Source organism: Bos taurus, chromosome 13 (genome assembly GCF_002263795.3).
Source record: "Bos taurus isolate L1 Dominette 01449 registration number 42190680 breed Hereford chromosome 13, ARS-UCD2.0, whole genome shotgun sequence".
Lineage (NCBI taxonomy): Eukaryota > Metazoa > Chordata > Mammalia > Artiodactyla > Bovidae > Bos > Bos taurus.
Window position 1 is genome coordinate 31,064,958 of NC_037340.1, and position 12,014 is coordinate 31,076,971.

A 12,014-nucleotide genomic window follows, 5' to 3' on the forward strand; every position below is an offset into this window, starting at 1 on the left:
GGACTGAACCTGATAGCAGACAGTAATTAATCGGTAATTTATGAATCATTCTGGTTAAACTAAATTAAAAGCCACCCAAAAGTGAAAACAGCTCAACCTTAACTTCCCTTGTTGCTGTAACTGTGTCCCCAAGAGAGGCCAGCGGGTGTGTCAGTGCTTCCCTAAGAGAGGCAATACCTGACCCCACACTGAACAGGGTGGACACAAACACTGACCTTCCTGTACAAGGCGCCCCGTCTTCCAGGACCCACGTGGGTAACTGACACCCTCTCCTGAACTTGGCGTACACTCATGCTCCCGATGACACTGATGCTGCGGTTGATGAGCTGAGGGACAGACCTGGTGCCTGGAGTTGTCCAGTTGGCGGGGCGCTTAGGCAAAGCTGGACTCTGAGTTTTGACAGGTCATACTGCAGTCTGCTTCTCCAGAGGCTTCCGAGCATCTCCTCGGAAGCAGGATCTACCACCAGTGGTCATGAACTTGGGTCTCTGTTCGCAAGAAGTCTAGAATGTGGAGTGTGGCAGCAGACAGACTTACAAGCTGAAGAATGTTGAGTCCAGCCAGGTGCTGGGAACATTCTCCAGATAAAGGGGAGCATCAAGGAGGAACTACATGTCCTCAACACATCACATCAGAGCCTGTAAGTTAGCATTTAACTCCTGTAGAAGTTCCCTTAGAGCAGGGGTCCCCAACCTCTCAGACCTCATATCTGATGATCTGAGATGGAGCGGATAGAGTAATAATAATGTGTACCATAAATGTAACATGTTTGACTCATCTGCCAACCACCATTCCCCTTACCCCACTGTCCGTGCAAAAACTGTCTTCCGTGAAACCAATCCCTGGTGCCAAAAAGGTTGGAGACTGCTGATAGAAGACTTCTGAATGGAGTCTAACTGAATGGAGAGGCAGGCCCAGTCCTGCCCAGCATCCACAGCAGAAACACCCCCAAGAGAACCTGCCATCCAGGAAAATGGATCTTTAAACCTACACATGGCCCCCTCCCTACACTTTTTAAGAAAACTGGAGTGCCATTGCTTTACATACTGTATTAGTTTCTGCTGTGCAGCAAAGTGAATCAGCTCCATATACATATGTCCCCTCTCTTGGATTTCTTTCCAAAGGTCACCACAGAGCACTGAGAAGAGTTCCCTGTGTTATATAGCAGGTTCCCACTAGCTATCTATTTTACACATGGTAGTGTATGTCAATCCTCATCTCCCAACTCATCCCACCCTCCCTTCCCCGTGTGGTGTCCATTTGTTTGCTCACTCTGTGTCTCTATTTCTGCTTTGCAAATAGGTTCATTTGTACTATTTTTTTAGATTCCACATACATGCATTACCCCTACACTTTAAAAGGAGAAGTTGGTTCCCCTCAAAGTCTATGTTGTAGACATCTGGTAGTCCTGGATCCAGGCAAAGAAACATTGGCTTAGGCAGAAAGGAAGGTTCAGCCAATCCGGCTTTACCACTGTTACCAGTCGCACTCCCAGTGATGCTGCTGCAGCTGCTGCTAAGTCACTTCAGTCGTGTCCGACTTTGTGCAATCCCATAGACGGCAGCCCACCAGGCTCCCCCGTCCCTGGGATTCTCAAGGCAAGAACACTGGAGTGGGTTGCCATTTCCTTCTCCAATGCATGAAAGTGAAGTCGCTCAGTCGTGTCTGACTCTTAGTGACCCCATGGACCGTAGCCTACCAGGCTCCTCCGTCCGTGGGATTTTCCAGGCAAGAGTACTGGAGTGGGTGCCATTGCCTTCTCTGACTCCCAGTGATGTCCCTGTCCTAATTCCCCAGAACTTGCTGTTGTCACCTTACATGACCAAAGGGACTCTGCAGAGGAAATGGGGTTAAGGACCTTGAGGTGGAAAGATGGTTTTGCATTTTCTAGGGGGTTCCAACTTGTGCACCCCTTCCCCCACCCGATGCACCAGAACAGGGAGAGCAAACTGAGCCAAAGGAGAGCTGTGTGTTACATTCTTCACCTACATCAGACAAGCTGATCCTCCCATAGCGTCTGCCCCTCTCCTCCTCCTCCTCCAGGATGCTGCTTCCTAAAGATTAGCAGCTTAGAGCTACAGCCCGACGTGCACAAGGGGACCTGGGGGTGGGGGTGGGGCTCTGGTCTCCCAAGCTCCTCCCACCTGGCACGAAGCCAAGGTCTGACTGTTCTGAGCACCCACAAAGGCATCTATGGTCTCAGCATCTTCCACTGTAATCACTTTCTCACAGCTTCAGGGTCTCTCCTTTACTTTCCAAACTCATCACTATATTCATTCTTGCTCGCAGATAACATCCAACTTTAAGGATCACAAAAATCTGTAGTTACACAGCTCCCTCGTTTGTGAACCTGGAAACCTGGTAAAGACTCAGGGGCTGGGAAAGTGGTATCAACAGAAATAAAGAGTTCAGAGGAGAGAGAAGAGATGAAAGACTCAATGAGGGCCTGCTACGCACCACATCCTGAACACGCAGGCACGGAAGGCTTCTTGGAAGGAGTGGCGGTGTTGCCAGGCCCTGACAACGGTCACGAAGCAAAGTCATTTCAGCAGGTGTGCCAAAGCTGCCTGGGGCTCAACGAGGCGCCTCTATTCAGGAAGGAACTAGAATGTTCCAACCTTTCATCGCCTGCCTTTTTAGACTCAGACCCCACTGTGTGCCTGGCCTTCCTGGGGCTACACAGCAAGCCACTCACTACAAAGGGTCGAGAGGGAGGCTGAAAAGTCTCAGTCTGCCACTTATGAGCTGTCAGTTTTAGGTACCTGATTAGCAAGCCTCATCCCCACCGTGCCTTCGTTTCTTCATCTGTTAAAGAAAAAATGATGTTGTTTTCTCATAGGGCGGCTGTAATGCTGAGGTAAGCTGGGCACCAGGGCATGACATGGGGTTAGAGTGATTAAATAAAGATAATTATGTGATTATTTCTCTAGGGCTTTTTCCTCCGAAAAATAACATGGAATTTTCTACAGACACCAAATCTCCAAGCATATATGGAAGAAAGGTTTGGGTCCTCTTTGAAGAAAGCGACTCAGGCTAAAGGCACTGTCCCACTTCCTCCATGAGTCACCAGCGGATGACTCTGCCCTGTGGATCCTCTCCCTGCTCCAGCTGTGTGCCAGATGACAGCGCGTTTCACTCTCATCTGTAGACTGGATCCATCAGAGCAATCATTCCCACCTGCAGACGTGGCTCTGGCCGGGCAGGAAGGACGAGCATCTCGGGGTCCCAAGTCTTGGATTCCCTCAGCTATTCATATTAGCCCTGGGGCCTCTGTTCAGTAAGTGTAGGGGGGCAGAATAATGGCCCCTCAAAATGTCCACATCCTGATCCCAGAGACCTTGGGATCTGTAACCTTATATTGCTAAAGGGACAGTGCAGAGCTGATTAAGGGCTTGAAAACAATTTTTCTTGGAGCTGCTTTAGACTGTTGCGTTAGTTTCTGCCGTACAGCAAAGCTAGTCAGTTACAGGTATTCATATATCCCTCCTTTTTTTGGATTTCCTTCCCATTTAGGTCACCACAGAGCACTGAGTAGAGTTCCTGAGCTCTACAGTAGGTTCTCATTAGCTGTCCATTTTATATGTAGTATCAATAGTGTGTATGTGTCATCCCAATCTCCCAATTCATCCCATCTTTTCTTCCCCCTTTGGTATCCATCTTTGTTCTCTACATCTTTGTCTCTATTTTTGCTTTGCAAACAGGTTCATAGATGGAGAGATGATCCTGGGTTATCTGGGTGGGGCCAACATAATCCCAGGCATCCTCTTAAGAGGGGAGGTGGGGGTACTGGAGGGGCAGTCAGGGATGTGCAGATGCTGGCTTTGATGAAGGAGGAAGGGACTGCCAGTTGAGAACTACAGGCAGGCTCTAGACCCCAGAAAGGCAAGGAAACACATTCTTGCCTAGAGCCTCCAAAAGACGAAACCCTGCTGACACCTAAATTTCAGACTTCTGACTCCCAGAACTGTGACAGAATATATTTGTTCTGTTTTTGGCTGCTAGGTTGGTGTTGATGTTTAGTGGCTGAGTCATGTCTGACTCTTCTGCAACCCCATGTACTACAGCCTCCCAGGCTCCTCTGCCCATGAAATTTCCCCGGCAAGAACGCTGGAGTAGGTTGTCATTTCCTTCTCCAGGGGATCTTCCCGACCCAGGGATCCAACCCGAGCCTCCTGTGTTGGCAGGTGGATTCTTTACCACTGAGTCACCAGGGAAGCCCTTTTTGGCCACTAAGATCATCTTAATTTGTTATCAGCAGCAACAGGGAACCAATACAGTAACTGAATCTCTCTGGGGCTGTCTGTGAGGGATTTTACGTAGTTTTAGCAGGAGAAATTTTCTTCTGGGTTAGCAACTCGCTGACAAGAAAGAAAAGTTAAAAACTAAGTTGCAGAAAGGCCACAGAAGGAGAGTCTCCAAGGAAAAATGGGTGCTGTCTACCAGAAGAGGAGGAGGTGGGCAGGCCAACTATCCCCTCTCTGCTACAGTGAGACAGGATGGGCCCAGCTCCCTCTATGCGCTGAAGCTGATAGTCATGGTCCATGTTTGAAATGCATCTAGAATTTAATTTACGGAGGTGACAGTGACAAGATGGATAGCTCCATGCCTCTGAAAGGAGCTGTATCACGTGCAGTTATGCGCAGGGCCACATGGGGAGGCACCAGGTTGACTGGGAGGCAGAGGAGCCCAGGGGAGAGCAACGCCCAGAGTCTTTACAGGTGCTTTCACAGGAAGGAATGGGTGAAACAGGGTAGGTGAATAATTTGATTAAAATCTCAGAGCCTAGAGCTAAAGAAGTGATCTCCAGTTGCCCAGTGCCTGGATCAGGGGGAATATTGGCTTGGTGCATCAGAGTTAGAGAAAAGAGGTGGTTAAGATTGGGGCTTGGGGTTGGTTGGCTTGGATATGAAAGGCATGCTAAAGGATGAACTGTTCGCTCCTCTGGGAATGAGGAGCATTCTCCCTCGCCAGCATCATTAAATACAGGAAGTGAAAAACAGGACTGATCTATGCAACCTGCAGCCTTCAGGATGGCTTTCTGTCCTCCTGACCTTTCCATACTCTCCTCTTATTATGTAACTTCCACCTCCTTGATCTTCGAAGATTTCAACTAACCTTGGATCCTGGCACAAGATGTTTCTTGATGAGCACATCCCCTCAGCGACCTGCTCAGGTGGTACCCATCATCTGGCCCTATAAGAACCCTGGCTCACCTCATGGGGGATTATGGAGGACAGTCCTGCGGCTTCAAGCATCTGCATTCCTGAACCCTGTTTGCTCCAAAGGACGTGTGACATTAAGCAGGTGACTAACTTGCCACAGTCTGATGTCTTCATCTGCAAAATGATGAAAACTGCTACCTTGAAGGGCTTGTGGGGGGAGATTAAATCAGACACGGACAGGGTCTTGTGTGCAGGCACAGAACAGCTGTTCCAGAGCAACAGCCATCACCTTTAACCTCTCGTGAAGGCCTAGGACCCAGGCTAAGCTGGCCAATTCCTCCTGCTTCCCAGACGCTGCCTCTGAGCACAGCCAGGAGTCCAGCTTTGCCATCTTGAGCTCGGGAAGGCTTCTGGGGGCACTGAAATCTGGTCATGCTAGTGGGAGAGCGCTGACAAGGAAGACTGGCTCCCCATCACGGATGGGGCTGCAGCATCGGTCACCAGTGGGTGAGGTGATCAATTCAGAATACGGAGTGAACCTGTGGCACAGAGTCTTGGAAAATCTTCTCTCCTCTGAAAGCTGAGGTCTACAGAGGATGACGGGGAGATGTTCATGGAAGGAAAAAAACCAACAGAGAACCAGTTAAAGTGACAGGAAAGGATGAATTGTGCTCTGGAGTCTGATGAACAGACTTCTGACGGTGAAGAGAATCCTCAAAGGCGAGATGCCTATGGATGACCTGTGCTGTGGGTGACGAATGAGGCAGCATCACTTAGCTCCTCAGGGCTCGTCTGGTCCCTGTGGGAGTGGACCCTGACCAGAGCAGCTGTCTGTAGAATCCCAGCTGAAGATCGGCTCTGGAGGATTCATCATGAAATGATGCCGTGAACAGTAGAGGTCACCACCCTGGTCACTTGAGAGGCATCGTGTTAAAGCTGTCTGCACACTCGCTGCTGACACTCCGCACAACTCAACACCCCTGCCTGGTGACATCTAAGATGGCACAGCAAACAATTCCAGCCCACGAGAATGAGAATACATTTCTTTCTCAGCAAACATTATACTGAGTAGTAGTATGATATGCATGTTCTTCTATTATTCGTGGGTATATTTATTTAACATGGGCATAGTCATTTTGCGGGAAGAAAATCATTTGAGTTTTACTGTTTCTGTTCAATCCAAGGGTCTTGTGCAAGACCCTCACACCCCTTCATGACTGCAGCAATGAACACCACTGGGGACCGCATTTTTCCTTCTTGAAAATTTACCCCCCCACTCCCCCGGATCCAATGCACTATCCTTGTTCTTATTTTTTACCTGGACAATTCTATAGTCCTTGTGTTTTTGCTTTTAGCTCATTGTATTCTCTTCCTTAAACCGATCATCTGATTTTGTAGCTTCAATGAGTATCTCTGAGTATGAGCCCTCCGAGTCACTGCCATCTTCAACCCCTGCTACACCAAAACTCCCACTTGTACACTGAACCATTAAACCCAACCAAATGCACACAACAGTTCCCTACCCCAGCTCCTCAATGTCCCTCTAATGTCTCCAGACCTCCAGGATCAAAATGATGAAGTCATTCTGGCACCTGCCTCTTTTTTCAGTCACCCTATTAATCAAGTTTGATTACATCCTCCTCTATCTTAGAAATTCTGTCTGTGGCAAGGGAGGATCTGAAGCTCCAAGCAAAGCTATATGTGCCTTTTTTTCAGCTGAAATGTGAACACAGCTTTCATCAGCTTCTCAAAAGGTTCACGACTCAATGGATTAATAAGATGCTTTATGGTACTTATTCTTATATCATCCTATGATTTTATTCATTCTCTTTTCCTTCTACCCTAAAATATGGCCATTGGATTAGTGTTAACAGGTTCCTTCTCGGTCTCCATTTTTTGGGCCATGCTGTGCAACTTACAGGATCTCAGATCCCCAACCTGAGATCGAACCCAGGTCCCCGCAGTGAAAACACCAAGTCCCAATCACTGGACCACCAGAGAATTCCCCCTTCCTGATCTCCTTGATAACAATTCCTTCCTTCCTTCAATGTGTCCTACACACAACGGACAGAATTCTCTTTCCTTGGTTTATGCGTGGCAAGCAGCATCCACTACCCGCAGGGTCAAGTACCCAGCCTGATATGTGACAGAGTATCCACTGAACATGCCACGTAATGCCTACCCAGCCAGATTTCATCTCTCTCTGTTCACTAGCAGACCAAATGCAGAAACCTGGTCTGGAGGAAGGCAGTGTAGAGTGCAGGAAAGGTAGGCTGAGTGTTAGCTTTGCCACCTATCAGCTCAGTAACCTTAGAGTCTGATATCATTCTGGAATCTCTGTTTATTGAAAACTGGGAATATCTGCATACTGCCTACACCTTGCAGGTGATTTGAAAAAACTTTTGAGTGCTAAACCCATCTAAGGCCTTTGTCAGCCAGGATTCCTTCTGGTCTCAGTTTTTGGCTGATTTGTGTAACTATTGCCTGGAATGCCCACCCTCCTCCTTTCTACAACTCAGATCTCATCCACATCTTCAGGCGTTTCACAGCTTTCTCTGCTCTGCCCCCTGTTCAATTTCTGCCTTCACAAAATACTGTGGTGTTTATTGAGATTTCATCGTTAAGTCCTCCAGAATAGACAAAGTAATTTCTGCTCTTGGCTGTTATTTCCAAGGACTAGTAGAGTGCCTTGATCAGGACACATGGTAAATGTGGTCACCATGCAGTCAGCATTCACTACCACAACTAGCCAAGAAAGAAGGGCTTTCATTATGTTCATTTTCCAAACGAGGAAACTCAGGATTAGAAAAAGGTTCAGATCACCCCCAGGTAATGACCCCAAATTCTCTAGGCATTAAGTATACGGGCTTCCCTGGTGGCTCAGTGTAAAGGCTCTGTCTGCAATGCAAGAGACATGGGCTTGCTCCCTGGGTCAGAAAGAGTCCCTGAAGAAGGGAATGGCAACCCACTCCAGTATTCTTGCCTGGGAAATCTCATGGACAAAGGAGCCTGGTGGACTGCAGTCAGTGGGGTTGCCAGAGCTGGACAAGACTTAGCAACTAAACCACCAACCATCACCACCAGCACCATCTTTCTGGATTTCTCAGTTTTGTCCTCTTCATCAGCCTACCATTTCCTCAAGGGTGGGGACAGCAGACTTCACTTCTTTTGTATTCTACATGCGCAAGGCACTGCTGGAAGCACATTGTGTGCTATGTAAATATTATGTTTCAGAATGCCAGGTATATGAGAGGTACAATATGCTGTGCTGAAGTCATTTGCTCCTGTCATATGCCTCCCTCCTGTTGTTTTGGGTGTTTCCATGGAAAGTCCTTATACAGACCAAGAAAAGAACCAATTTGAAAACTCTCAGTATATGGCCAGTGACAATAATGGAGAGAAATCATTTTGTGTCTAATCTGTAATCTTATGGTAGGATGCTAAATTTAAAATCTCTGCAAATAAATCTGTGGATAAAGTGTGAAGCCCAGATTATTAATAAGCATTTTCCATATCTTTATTTATCCTATCTAGCAGCTTCTGAGGGGTTGGTGACAGAACCTTAGCACTTAAATTGCTGAGTCTTAAAGAAAAAAAGGGAACAGTTACCATATTCCCATGAGAAGTCTCATTAATTCAAAAGGCAATGATTTTTTTGAGATCAAACCTCCAAGAGATGGTTCTATGAAATTCACTAGCACCAGGAGGTGTCTTTCACATTCTCCATTAGAACCCTCACTGCTCTCTGCCCCCAACATACAGTGTAAAAAGAAATTATCAACACACATGTGTGCAAACAGCATCTGTATAAATAGCCAAGAAGAATCTGTAGCTGGCTTAGGACAGATATTAAACTCACAAAAAAATACAAAATGTGAGGCAGATTTTAAAAATACCCCATACATTCTAGACTAACTATCTGCCCCACTGGAGGAGAGAAATGAGGATTCTGGCAGAACAAAACTAACAATCTCATGCACAAAAGATGCTCATTAAACTTCATCATCCTGTCTACTCTAATGATGCTTTTACTTAATAAAAATTCCCCAAGCAGTTGCAAGGATATTAGGCAAGGTCTTTGGTTATGTATCAGAGGTCTGAGCTGTCACCAGCAAGCATGCAGTTCGGGGGGTAAGGCTCCCTGGGGAAGGAGCAAATACAGCTTTCACAGAATACATGCAGAGAAAAATCAATAACTGCAACTTGCTTCCCTGCTTAAGCATTTAAGAGAATAGGTAATCCTTTTAAATTAAACTGCAAAGTGCTAAATGTTGCAATTTCCAGAATAAACTAAAAAACAAAGGAAAACAGGAGGAAGAGCATTCTTGTAAGTTTTCTAAGCAAGCTACTTCCTTAATAGACTCCAGACCTGGAGTACTGAAGAATATTTTTTATGAAAAGAATTATTTTGAGATATTATTACATTGAGGCTGCATAGGTGTCTATGTGTTGGTAATACACAAACCTATTTATAGATACAAGGAAGGAAGTGACAAGCATTTCTTTATTTTGTTGTTGTTTTCTATTTTTTGACTGTGCCACGTGGCATAGCATGTAGGACCTTAGTTCCCTGACCAGTGATCGAACCTCTGAGCCCTGCAATAGAAGTCCATTAATCAATGGACTGCCAGGAAGTCCCAAGAAATTATTTCTATTACATGCATGTAATACCACCAAAAATTATCCCTAAGAAAACATTACTATTAAAATTCACAATCTTTATATGCATATGTGTAACTGATTTACCTTGCTATACACCTGAAACAGCACTATAAATCAACTACAGTCCAACACAAATTAAAAAAAAAATTCACTAACTAGAATCTGGCTCTCAAAAGCTAAACAGTAATTATCTAATAGATCCCTTAACATGGGCAGCTAGATGATAATTCTATATAATCACAAATTATTGCCTCTGTCCACATTATACAACCCATTTTAAATTTCATGTCCAGTCAATACAGAGTTGGCTGGAGAGAGATGAGAGTCGGTGCAAGAATGAGGTATGACCCCAAAACTTAAAGGCAGAAAGGCTGCCCTCTGTGTGTTAAATGATCACGTCAACACAAATGAACCAAAGCAGAACTCAGAAAGTCTTCCCAAGAAACATCAGCACAACTCAGGCCAGCAAGATTTGATTAGAAGCCAGCCAAAGGAACGAACAAAGCTGGAGAGAGACCCTGTGCATCAGAAGAGCGGTGGTGTGCTTCAGCAACTCCAGCAGTGGAGTAGATGCAGGCAGTGGGCGTCTGTGGGACCCCGCTGGGAGTTCTGTGGGCACCTTGATAATGTCTGTAAGTGCAGGAAGAGGAAATAAATATGGTGCCACTGTAACCCTTCCAAGGCTTCAGGGTACAGCTGGGGCCACCTCCCTGCCTTCTGCCATGACCCTCCATGTTCCCAATCTCCAGCACACGGGCAAACAAATTAGGCCTCTGCCCATTTCTGAGGTCCGTACTTCTATTCCCTTTGTTCAGAATGCTTCTCTATCCCTGTTGTAGAGGTTACGGAAAGGACACAGAGAACTTCAATAACTTTGGTTTCAAAACAATTCAGTCTCAACCCTCTCCCTTTACTCTGGGTGTAGACACTGGTTCGCACATGAGCCTGTGGCCAACCTGGGCCAACCACAGAAAGACCCAAGATCTTACCTCAAGCTATTGGGAAGAAGAGCCCTTTCTTTTGAGTTGAACTAGGAGCCTAGATCTGCTGCTGGCCATGGTGGCATCTGAGAAGAGAGCTTGCCTGGCAAAGAAACCAGCAGGCAAAGCAGAACTGCAAGATGGAGGGAAATGGAGTCCAGAGACATTGAGCCCATGCTCATGCCATGCCTTAAAAAACCTATTTAATGTACTGCTGGATTATTAGTAATATAAATTTCTTCTAACGCTTTGTGTTTGTTGCATTCCAAGAACACTGAGCCCTGAATGACACATCACTCTGATCTACTTCAAATGTGAGACTTTTTTTGCCCGCATTCTCTCTCTTTAACCACATTCGTTTCCTTCATACCACAGTCACAATATAATGATTTTGATTATTATTAATTGTTTGCCACCTCCTTTAATGGAAGATGAACTCCAAGGACAGGCATCCTGTCTTCACTAGTATCCCCTCTGACCGGTGCACCACAGGCACACGACGATTGTTTGCCGACTGACTGAAGCACCCATCACTGCACTTAGTAGGGTGCACTGCAACATCCAGCTCCCCGAGTCTCCTACCAGCCGGGTCATTAGTGCCTCTGAGGCAGGAGCTGTCTTAATCCTTTTGTTTCTCCAGTGCTGGCCACACACTAGCCACCAAATAAAAATCTACGAGTGGACTGAAAGAATATATTTTAAAAAAATATTCTCAATTGTAGGATAATTACTTTATAGTGCTGTGATGGTTTCTGCCATACGGCAATATGAACTGCCACAGATGTATGTATGTCCCCTCCCTCTTAAAGCCCCCCTCCCTCCCCATCCCTCCTCTAGGGTTGTCACAGAGCACCAGCGTTGAGCTCCCTGCATCACACAGCAGACTCCCACTGGCTCTCTGTTTTACATATGGCAATGTGTATGTTCCAATGCTAATCTCTCAAATCGTCCCGCCCTCTCCTTCCCCTGCTGTGTCCAAAAATGTGTCGTTTATGTGTGTGTCTCCTTTGCTGCCGTGCAGGCAGGATCATCAGTACTGCCCCAAAAGAGTATCTTAGCTGAGGAACATTTCCTGATTCATCCCTTAATTCCACACTCATCAAGTGACGATAGACATGCTTCCCATGCAGAGGTGTTCACTGTGAAAACAAGTGCTGTGTACGCCAAGGCAAGTCTTTTAGTCTTCAGGGGCAGTTTTCCTCTGTTAACA

The 12,014-nt window shown here is 46.3% G+C and overlaps 1 protein-coding gene across 2 annotated transcripts in view; it reads right to left on the reverse strand.

The window, feature by feature from the left end:
• The window catches only part of RSU1 (Ras suppressor protein 1), a 207,380-nt gene that overhangs the window by 1,219 nt on the left and 194,147 nt on the right, over positions 1–12,014 (reverse strand). The gene's annotated exons all lie outside the window — the stretch shown is intronic.